Source organism: Sinocyclocheilus rhinocerous, unplaced genomic scaffold, assembly GCF_001515625.1.
Source record: "Sinocyclocheilus rhinocerous isolate Xijiao unplaced genomic scaffold, SAMN03320098_v1.1 scaffold1351, whole genome shotgun sequence".
In the NCBI taxonomy this organism is placed as follows: Eukaryota; Metazoa; Chordata; class Actinopteri; order Cypriniformes; family Cyprinidae; genus Sinocyclocheilus; species Sinocyclocheilus rhinocerous.
Genome location: NW_015654494.1, coordinates 72,747 through 84,372, shown reverse-complemented (window position 1 = coordinate 84,372; position 11,626 = coordinate 72,747).

The following is an 11,626-nucleotide window of genomic DNA, read 5'->3' as shown; positions in this document are numbered from 1 at the left end:
TAACTTCAAAGGCAGAAGGGAGGACAAACGCAAGATGTTTTCAACCTGCAAAACTGTGTCATCCCGTAAAACAGGGAAAATAAAAATGTGCACCAATGCCAAACAACATCTGCAAGCCTTTGAGAAATTAAAGTGGGAATTACACACGTGAGAACATCTCCTGCATTGATAGTGCGTGTTAAATGTGATGTTTATTGATTGCTTCTTTAAATTACCAAGAGAAGGTGAGTAAGGGTGTACTTACACTAGGTGTTTTGAACCGTGCCCGAGCATGTTCGACCCCCAAAGCCCGGTTCGTTTGACTAGTGTGATCGCTCCGTGCCGCGCTCGGGTGCGATTCATTTAGCCGACACTGGCTCGCTTGGAAGAGGTGGGCCAGAGCGCGGTTCAGTTGGGCTCGGGCGCGGTATGCATGTAGTGTGAGCGATAACCGCGCCGGAGCATGGAACTTCTGATACATGCAGCATGATTGCGTGAATATTTCTGAGCGGGCAAAAGTGATAGATCTGTTATGAAACATATTGTGAGAGGGTCGTGTGTAACCGCGTCCCAAAGACTCAAAATAGTAAACCACAAAGTTAACAAAACGATGCACTCCACTGTGCTGAGCGAGAGCGCTTCTCTACTGCCTTCACGTGCTGTCGGAAACTTCCTATTTCCCACTTATGAAGTCGTGATTACGAGCTCATTGCATTCAAGTGATTTGTTGTCGGAAAGAATAAAATTTAATATTCCATTACTTGATAACCTTAGCATTCACCGAGCTAGATAGTCAGCTTGATATGATTCTGGAATTTCGGTCAAATACATGCTTATTTCACTGATTATAACACATACAATATGCTTAAAATGCCTATATATAAATAGGTACCACTTTAAGGACAAGACAAGGTGATGTAGTTGTTGTTTAAAAAAATAAAATATAAAATAAAAATAGCATTGACAGCAGCAATCGTTGTCCTCTACAACATGTTTAAAGTTTATGGCCCTTCTAACTCCGAAATCTCTGAGTAGTAAATACGACTTGAGAGGCCGCTCATGTCCAATTTCTGATTAGGAAACTCGTATTTCTGATAATTCGATAGCACTTGAAGGCAGCATAAGCGTGCTCTGGCCCGGAACGTAAAGTGCAATGTGAGTGCAGGCCAGCAGGGGAGTGAGGAGGGGGGACAATCGCGCTCGGGCTCGGTTCAAGGCAACCGTGCCTAGTGTGAGTACACCCTAAGAGACCGAAATGAGTGAGTAGCAGAATCACTGGGACACGTAGAAAATTCCCAGAATGCAACTCCACAAAGCTAGAAATGTCAAATAAAGGAAGAGGGGAATTGGCAAGGAGAAGGAATTCCAATAGAGCTGCATGGAGCGTCTGCTTGTGAACTGCACCCCGTGCTAATGGATTTCAGATGTACCGTGTCTTGCACTCTCAAGCGCGCATAAAACATTCTGTCGTATGGGAATCTAAGAAATGGCAGGAATTTACTGCACACATTCGTAGCGAAACGTAAGGACGTCATTTTGGGAAAATTAAAGACTTGAACTCATTTACGCTCAAATACATTGCTTTTTCTAAGTGCTCTATTTCCATGGTGTACTTTGTATATATAAACAGAAACAAACAGTGTTCAAATCACACAGTATCTGCAGGTAGGAAGGAATCTTGGCAACCTCTCTAATAAGATGCCTCAAGTTGGTGAGATTTTCAAAAAAGGGTCCCTTGCTACCTCCACCGCACATGTACATTCAAAAATGACCCATCAAAATCAGTTGTATCAGGTAATGAATCACAAAAATAAGTTGCACCACTAGTTGTTGATGTCAAACTTGGTGCAACACATCTTCTCCAATAGTTGGATGTACACAAATGAGAAACCTATGATGGAGGGGACTAAAATTTTGGGCTGTCCCTCAAGTGAAGATATAATATCATTTGAGAGGACTTTGAATAAATCATACAATAATACTTTTTGCCATGTTTTATGGTGGTTTTTGTCCTTTGGAAACTCGACAGCCTCCGTTCTCTTGGCATTCATTCTGTGGAAAAGAGCAGCTCGGACATCTACAAAATATTTCATTTTGAAGATGCTGGTGAGTATATGATGATTTTAAGCATTTGTGGTTGTACTGTGCCTTTAAATATGCACTAACACCCATTTGAATTTGTTCTAGATTATCAAATGTGATGTAATGACGTCTTGGAAGCCCATCTGAGCTGGTTTACTCAAGACGCACCTTGCTAAACCATCGACAGCTGCCTTCTGTTTTGGAAACAGCTGTGGAAGGTCATGAGGTTGCTAAATATCCGGTCTTGATTAGAAATACTCTGCATCAGCAGTTTTTCACAGTCTATCCCCTGTCCAAACAGATCTCCACCCAAGAGAGAACGCATCCATTCTCACCCCACGCCCTCGGAAAAACAGATTCATTCAGATAAACGCCATTCATGCAGAGAATGAAAAACCACTTTGACTCCTCACTTAATTTGGTCATTAATCTTTTGCAGATCGGATGTGCACTTCCAGGTTTGGATGAAACGTTCGCATCTGTGGTTAATTACGAAAAGTGGGGAACGCTGATCTCTGTGGCTTCATCTTGATAACGCAAATCCATGCCCTAGCGCGAATGAACAGGGGGCCTTGCTAAAACAACGATTTGCGCTCCAGGGAACCAACTTGTCTTCGTTTTTGGTTTAACCCAACTGTAAACTTGTCATGTAAGTTTGTTCCAGTGATAATTCATAAAAGTCTGCAATGTTTTTGCAACGTTTCGGCCTTGAAACACCTGGTTCCTTTTGTGAAACGGTTTTGTCAGCACGTGGCAGCTCGGACATCTACAAAATATTTCATTTTGAAGATGCTGGTGAGTATATGATGATTTTAAGCATTTGTGGTTGTACTGTGCCTTTAAATATGCACTAACACCCATTTGAATTTGTTCTAGATTATCAAATGTGATGTAATGACGTCTTGGAAGCCCATCTGAGCTGGTTTACTCAAGACGCACCTTGCTAAACCATCGACAGCTGCCTTCTGTTTTGGAAACAGCTGTGGAAGGTCATGAGGTTGCTAAATATCCGGTCTTGATTAGAAATACTCTGCATCAGCAGTTTTTCACAGTCTATCCCCTGTCCAAACAGATCTCCACCCAAGAGAGAACGCATCCATTCTCACCCCACGCCCTCGGAAAAACAGATTCATTCAGATAAACGCCATTCATGCAGAGAATGAAAAACCACTTTGACTCCTCACTTAATTTGGTCATTAATCTTTTGCAGATCGGATGTGCACTTCCAGGTTTGGATGAAACGTTCGCATCTGTGGTTAATTACGAAAAGTGGGGAACGCTGATCTCTGTGGCTTCATCTTGATAACGCAAATCCATGCCCTAGCGCGAATGAACAGGGGGCCTTGCTAAAACAACGATTTGCGCTCCAGGGAACCAACTTGTCTTCGTTTTTGGTTTAACCCAACTGTAAACTTGTCATGTAAGTTTGTTCCAGTGATAATTCATAAACGTCTGCAATGTTTTTGCAACGTTTCGGCCTTGAAACACCTGGTTCCTTTTGTGAAACGGTTTTGTCAGCATGTGGTAGAAGCACCCTTAGTGTGCAGTCTCCAAAACCTGGGCAAACTTGTGTGCAAAAGTGGATATCAGGTTTCAGGTAAGGTTTTGGAGGGCCATTTTTGGTTTTCGGTTGTGTAACAGAAGAACCCTGATATGTTTTGACTGTAGTTTTCCACAGACGGTGACTCTTACCATGCTCAGAGTCCTGCTGAGGATCTAATCCTCACCCATTTCCTCTCTGCAGTCTAGAGTGATAGGGTGTCTTGTATGTCCATTAACTCTTTGTTGGGAAGCTTTTGTCAAATGCTTCAGCATTTGGAAGCACAACTGTGAGTTCACACCTTGTATTTAATGATATTAGTAGAACATCAACAATGTCTACCTCGAACTTGCTTGCGATATCAACTCATTCTTTCTTTCTTTTCTTAGAAAGACAGAGCCAGGGAGTCATTCAGCTCAGCAATAATAAACCTGGATGTGCTCCAGATTTCAGATTATTTGCACAGCAGCTCCCCGTTTCAGTCACTCCAGAACTGGTTGTTTACATTGAAAATGACCCAGAAAATATGGCCAAGCCAGTTGCCACCAGACCCCCTTATGGCTGAGGTGAAAATGGCGTCACAATTCATGCAAAGAGCCGTTATAAGCAAACATAGAAACTTTGTTTTCCAACACGAGGCTAAAGCTGTGAGATATTGCGAACTAAGTAGGTTATATAATGCCACTGGAGGAATTTCTTTAATGGGAGTAGCGTAGTTGGGCTCTGAAAGTATGAACCTCCTTTAGAAAACAGTATATTTTGCCTAGATGGTAGTGAGATAAAATTGAGGCACTTTTGCACAAGTCTCCTGCTCCTGCTGAGAAAAATACCATGCTAATCTAGTGACGTAGCTCTCGATTTTCAGAAGAGATCTTAACATTTTCTCAAACTGTGTTTAGATTTCCCAAGATACCAATGTTCGCAATGAAAAGTACTTAATTAATAACATTTCTCATCCGATTTTTAAAGGTGTGCCATGGCCTCTTTATCACCGCCTGTGATTGAAGCATGAAAGTTTTAGACCAGTTACGCTTTACTGTCATAGTTTATGTACATTACTTTAAGAATAAAAAAAACACTCAAGGACGAATGGTGTAAACTTGAAATTTCCCACCAAATCTGACCCTAAATGTTTAAAACATATAACATTATTATACACTTTCCAAATTGAACTGAAGTAACAGTTTTGAATGCTGAATGCTGTTTTTTAAACATTCAGTCAATAATTTTGACTATTTCACTTTTTTTTTTTTACTCAATAACGGTTAATTTCAAAAACAAGTGTTTAATTAATTTATTAAAAAGAAACCTTAATAAATACCAACATTTTTGGGGTAAAAATGAACAAACTTTCCAATCAAATTCCAAGATTTTTAGGAAAAACTTGGTTTAACTACTGCTTCTCAGTACTTTAAGTAACAATAGCATAAACTTGAAACTCAACGTTTTCTAATAGCACTCTTGATAGATAATGGTTAACGGCCCTAAATGACTAGTTCCAGCACAAGCCAACAAGCCGCTGGGGGAACGGCACCAAACAGCCTCTTTTATGGGTGTAAAAATCAAGTAAAGCAGGTGTACCCTGGACAAATGGATAGACAGCCTGGAATATCATTACGGACGGGAAGAACAGATGCTCGACGACTCGGTAACCAGAACATCCTACCTGTACCCACGGTCTACGGCGTTTCCTGCAGCTGTTTTTAACGCAACATGCCTCATAGCACAGGAATGAAAGGTCAGAGCTTGTGGATTCACAATTTTGGCACTTTAGTATAGGAATCTGTACTTTTTCACATACCTGTACTAGAATGAATAGCTCCGAGTGATACTTATTGCCCATGTAAGAACAACAATAATATGCTCCAGACATCAAAATGGGTCCAAAAAACATTCACCCCCTCCTCCCTCTAGATTTGTGCTTGTGTGGTCATGTTTGGCGCCATTTTGTAGATGGTCAGTTTTGCTAAGAGTCAATCAGGTGGCCAGCTGTGTTTGCTTGCTTCTTGACAACTATGCAGGAAACCCAGTGCATCAAAACCACTAACACCCTTGTGCAAACACACGTAGAACAACTAAGCACAGAGATTTTCTTGTTGTATTCTACGTAATTGACATACATAGTCCTTTGCTTGAAAAGAATCACTGGCTCCTAGAAGAAAGGTTTGTTGCTTTGAAGACTTAATGAATATCAACTTTGTTTTTGGTGTTTGGTGACACAAATGAGTCAAGAGTTGCCAGTGTAATTATGAGAAATTTTTGAGCTCATACTGAATGTGACTTGAGATGTTACTCTTTTGAAATGCTAAAGAAGAAACGTTGAGATCTTTTTCTCAGGAGGAACATCTGAGAAGCGATAACGACTTCCTGTGTGAAAAATTCCTGCAAAAGCAAGCAACTTCGGTCTCCAAAAGTGTCCAATTGCTTTTTCATTCGGTGTCTGGGAGAAATTGAGATCTTGAACCAAGGGCGTAAGTTTGATTTTGGCATTGGTGGGGACATAGCAGCAGGCAACAGTCATTTTATTGTTTGATCAAAATTATTGCTAAGGACAATTTAGTAGTGGCTGGATATTGGTTGGGACGTCATAGCATCTCTACTAAATTCTACACACTTGAAAATCACAACAAGCAATGTCCGACTTTGGAAACTATAGTTTGCTTCACCCATCAGTGGAAGAACGGATCCACCCCCATCTGCAAACTCCCAAACGCTGACTTCAAAGAAGCCGCCTGGGAGTCCCATGGAGGTGCCGTTCCTCCATGGCCCTGCCTGACAGGATCACACTTGCTAATGCTAAGCAAACAGACGTTTGACTTTGTCTTTGGAGCGGTGTCCGCTCTTGAGGCCTACAGGATAGAAAAGTCACAAAGCACTGGAGAGCTCTTCAAGACAAGGACGTAGAATTTAGTAGGGGCACTAGGGACATGTCCCTACCAATATCCAGCAACTACTAAATTGTCCCTGGCAATAATTTTGATCAAACAATTAAATATGCGTATGTAACCACTGTTGGTCATACCAACATATAAGGTAGCTGAAGTGTTTAAAACATAAGTGGACAGTTCAGTTGACTGACAAAGTTTACCTTCTTTAACTTTATGTTGTTATGCTTCAACTTCTTCTTTAACTTTATGTTGTTTTGCTATCAGCTGCTTCTCCCATTTGCTCTTTTTACATTGACTACCACTCTAGACTAATACAATAAGATGCAACAATGATTTCTCAAATATTTATTACAATATATGTATACTGATAAATTGAACATTCACTTCAATGTAAGAGGTGACTGGATGCTTTCAACTGATTTCCTATTGAACTGCCACCAACTGAATGGTCAAACTATTTAAAATATAGTGAATTAAGCTACAAACTCAATCACAATGCACAGTGTTTCCATCTAACGTGTATTTTGAGTTGCAGCTCATCATATTGACTATTTTCTTTAGTTAGCAGGAAACCAGCTGTTAGATGCCCCACACTGTGATCATTATGAAGTTCATCACCTTCCAATATCTGCTAGGCCATTGTTATAGCATCATATATTCACACCAACAGGTCATTTGTATTGTTTTTGGGATATTAATCGCACACTTATATGAAAGAAAAATCACAGATGAGATCTCAATATTGCAATTCATTCTGATGGCAGTGAGATGCCCCAAATGCATCTCATCTAGAGTTTCAGATAAGATTTCAACTTCTCAAAGTGCTCAAATTTCCAAATTCAAGTCTGCAGTCTTAGATCTCAATATGAACTCAGACATTTCTCATCAGATTCTCTCAAGGCCAAATGATCTGAGCTGCTATCCACATTCATTTTATTTCTCTAAACACTTTTCCGTCTCCTAGAAGGTAATTTTAGGAGAAACATCTGAGATTAATTTGAAATGTGAAAGAATCTGCTTTCTCAGTGTTCGTTCTTCCATGTGACCTTGTTTGTACTTGGTATGTTTGGGTTGAATTCACTGGGTTTAAGTTGAAACATAACTGAGACCTCCTTTAAATCTCCTGAGTTCCAAAAGTGCAACTTCTAACCAGTGACATGTTCTTCTGGGAGATTTTCGACTTGTTCCCGGCATTAATATTAGCAACATTAAGAAAACAACCATTGTTTTAGAAGGTGTGTGGTCCGTGAAAGGGAAGTCTCATTCAAACATGCTCTCGGCCATCTGGTAGTTGTTGAAGTTTGGCTTTTGATTGCACTCTGCTGGCTCTGGAAGCCACAGCAGGCCCAGTGCAGCATGGGATACATTTAGCAGGGCACAGCCACTTAAGATGGGAGTGGAATGCACTCTTCCTCAGCGAAATTCACTCTCGGCCGGCACAGAGAGGTGATTTTTCAAACAGATGCCTAAACAGACATCTAGCTCTGTTGAGTTTAAGTGTGGCTTGTGTTCAAATGACCGAATTCCAAAGAAAGATGTACTATTGAATGGGTTTGAAAATTTAGATGAGTTTGGATGGCCTATGTGTAAAACTGGATTGTGGTGGCACCAGTTTTGTAGTGAAATACGTAGTTAAATATTACTGTTTGTCACTGGTGATTGTTGATGTATTTTGTGTAAAGTTATTTATATTTGTGACTTTTCATAGTTGCAACTTTATATCTCACAATTTTGACTTACAACATTTTCTTGTATTTGACTTCTTTTTGAATTGCAAATTTTTATCTCACAATGTGACCGTTTCACGCAAATTCGACTTTATTTCTCATAACTGCGACTTTTCGCAGTAAGTTTCTAATTGCAACTTTTTAACCCACAACTGTGATGTAATATTTTAAAAGTGCAACTTTTATCTCAGCATTCTGGCTTTTTTTTTTGTAATTGCGACTTTATTTCTCGTAAGTGTGGCTTATTTTCTAATTGCAACTTTTTAACTCACAGTTATGACTTAATATCTTAAGTGCAACTTTTTATCTCAGCATTGTGACTATTTCTCATAATTGCAACTTTATTTCTCACAATTGAGACTTTATTTCTCACAATTGCAACTTTTATTTCTTGTAGCTTCACTTATTTTCTTATCACAACTTTTTATCCCACAGTTGTTACTTAATGTCTTAAAAATGCAGCTTTTATCTCACTATTGTGACAGTTTCTCGTAATTGCAACAATTGCAATTTCCTGTAACTGACTTTCAATCTCAATTATATTGCTATATTTATGACTTACATATCTATATATTACTATATTTCCCAATTCAACTTTATTTCTCTCAACAATCTATCTATCTATCTATCTATCTATCTATCTATCTATCAACAAAATATAAAAGTTACATTTCAGTCTTGGCCCTCTTGATATTTACAGTCTACTGCCAGTGAAGTGAGGTGAATTCCTGACCGCGACCAGGCACGTTCTGGAAACTATTGGAAGCCATAATGATCCGCAAAGAAGAGTGGGGGGTTGCAGGTTAGATGGGACAGGATATAGATGCTGCGTCCTGCTGCTATGCCATTAATTTGAGGTTTGCCTGTGAGCTAGGGAGTTGGCAACTGGACCTTTTGTTGCAGGGCAGCATCTCAATTTTTTGTGTACCCGCTAATGAGGAAATGATTAGCACCTTTCAATAACAGCTGAGGTAATCCACCCCCTGCGGAAAGCCAAGGGCAGCCAAATTAACTTAGCACAATAAACTATCAAATGCAATTTCTAAATATTCTTGAGTCACCCAACGCACATCCCACCCTATACAGCAGGGTTTTCCCAACTAGAGTTCAGCGCAGCTGTTCATAATGAAACTGCAGATCTTAACTATAATTTTAAAAACAGTCCTATAAAACATGAGTTTTTTCTTTTAATTTTAATTATTTGCATATAATTTAAAGATTTAGTGATGTGAAAAATATTTTAGATTTTATTATTATTATTATTTTGTTTTTTTCAATTTTTCTTGATTGCTAACACAATTCATGAAGCAATTCACCATTTTCTATAAACACGATCTCAAAACTATACACCAACTTGTGCAAACTTCAAACTTCCAGGTCAAAATCAAATAGTTTAGTCAAAAACATGTTATCTTTTGTCAGACTCGAACTTTGGCCTCAGATGACACACACACCACACTTCTTCACTGCCTAGATAACACTAGTGAGATCAATTCAACACACTGTTACAAAAACCTCCTTTTGGGAAATAGGAATCCTTTTGCTCTACAGTATTTACTGTACACAGAATCATGAAAGTTCTCTCATCTGAAGTACTGCTACTATGTACTGTAATTATAGTGTATGTGTATTGTGTAAGTAGTATTGAAACCTTTTAGATGAGACTGTAGGCTGTAGGCTAACTTCCCTCATCCATGCAGAAGAACATGGTCAACTGTAGTGCTTTGTTTTTCATCAGGAACAAATGACCTTTGACCTGCTCCCCTTCATTTTTATTTTCCCCTCATATTCCTCTTTGTCTACCACTATGGATTTATTTTCCAAAACACATAATCAGCTGTGCTCTTGTTCATATCATCCTAAGATCCTGACTGGTGTGTCATCAGTTTTGCTACTCAATGTTCACACAAGGATAAATGTGCGCTGTTTGAGTTCATTTTTTGATGCTTGAGTTAATTATATTGTGTGTTTGTGTTTTCTGACTGAGAAATGGTTAAACCTGTGCAAAATGATGGTGTTTTTGTGTAGAGGTTTACAGAAAACACTGAGTAAATTGGAACATATGTGCAAACAGGTGAAATGTGTTAAAAGTTTTGAGAAACGTGTCTTTGTTTCGAAAATGGGTTGGAAAATTGGGCCAAATGAATCAGTTATAGTGTGTTAGCAATAGAGAAAAACTGTAAATATATTTGATTATTTTCATGCCCTGTCGAAATTACCAACTAGTTTCCGACTAGTAACTATGAGTTCAACAAAGATGTGTTTGCAAAATAATTTAGAGGTAAGTTTCTGTTATCGACAATGAAAAATGTACCTAATGCAAATTTAAATATGAAACCCCTGCTAAAATGTATAAATGCTATGTGGTTACCAAGGCATTTAGAGTGGTTTTAGCATGTTGCTATGTGGTTGCTGAGGTGTTTAGAGTGGCTTTAGCATGTCACTATGCTGTAACTAGGGCTAGGTAGTTTTAACATGTTGCTACAGTATGTGGTTACTGGGGTGTTTAGAGTGGTTTTAACATGTTCCTATGTGGTTGCCAGGGAGTTTAGAGTGGTTTAAGCATGTTGCTATGTGGTTGCTAGGTATTTTTAATATGTTGCAATGCAATACGGTTACTAGGGTGTTTATAGTGGTTTAAGCATGTTGCTATGCGGTTGCTAGGTAGTTTTAACATGTTGATATGCAGTTACCAGGGAATTTAGTGTGGTTTAAGCATGTTGCTATGCAGTTGCTAGATGGTTATAACATGTTGCAATGTGGTTACTAGGGTGCTTAGAGTGGTTTTAACATGTTGTGTGGTTACTAGGGTGTATAGAGTGGTTTAAGCTTGTTGTTATGTGGTTTAATTCTACAAAAGTGTCTTCATTCATTGCATTAATGGAGAAATACATTGAATGTTGACCAAAAAGACTTCGTGCCAGAAAGCCGCTGCATGACTGCAATCATTCTTCTGCGCATCATCCTCGTAACACAAGTGCGTTTCCACACATGGTGGCTGTTATCCGCAGACCCGCGTGTCCTTAGATGATGCAGTTGGAACAGAATTAGCGGCCTTTGATAATGATAATCATTCATGAAATGATCTCACACAGAGCAGACCTGAGATCATCTGAGGACAATGACAGACTTGGGAAACCGCATGGGTTACGTGTCTCCCTATGAGCAAACCAGCGAACATTTATGACAAAATCTGAGCGCTGCATGTCTGAACAGCATGTGTTTCTGAATCACTTGGGGTGCACTAAGTGTGACACTTATACATTTTCAATTATGAATTTTCAATTCATTAAATTGTAAAAAAAAAAAAAAGAAGCTATGCAGTTATTAGGGTGTTTAAAGTGGTTTAACATGTTGCTGTGTGGTTGCTAGGGTGTTTAAAGTGGTTTAACATGTTGCTGTGCGGTTGC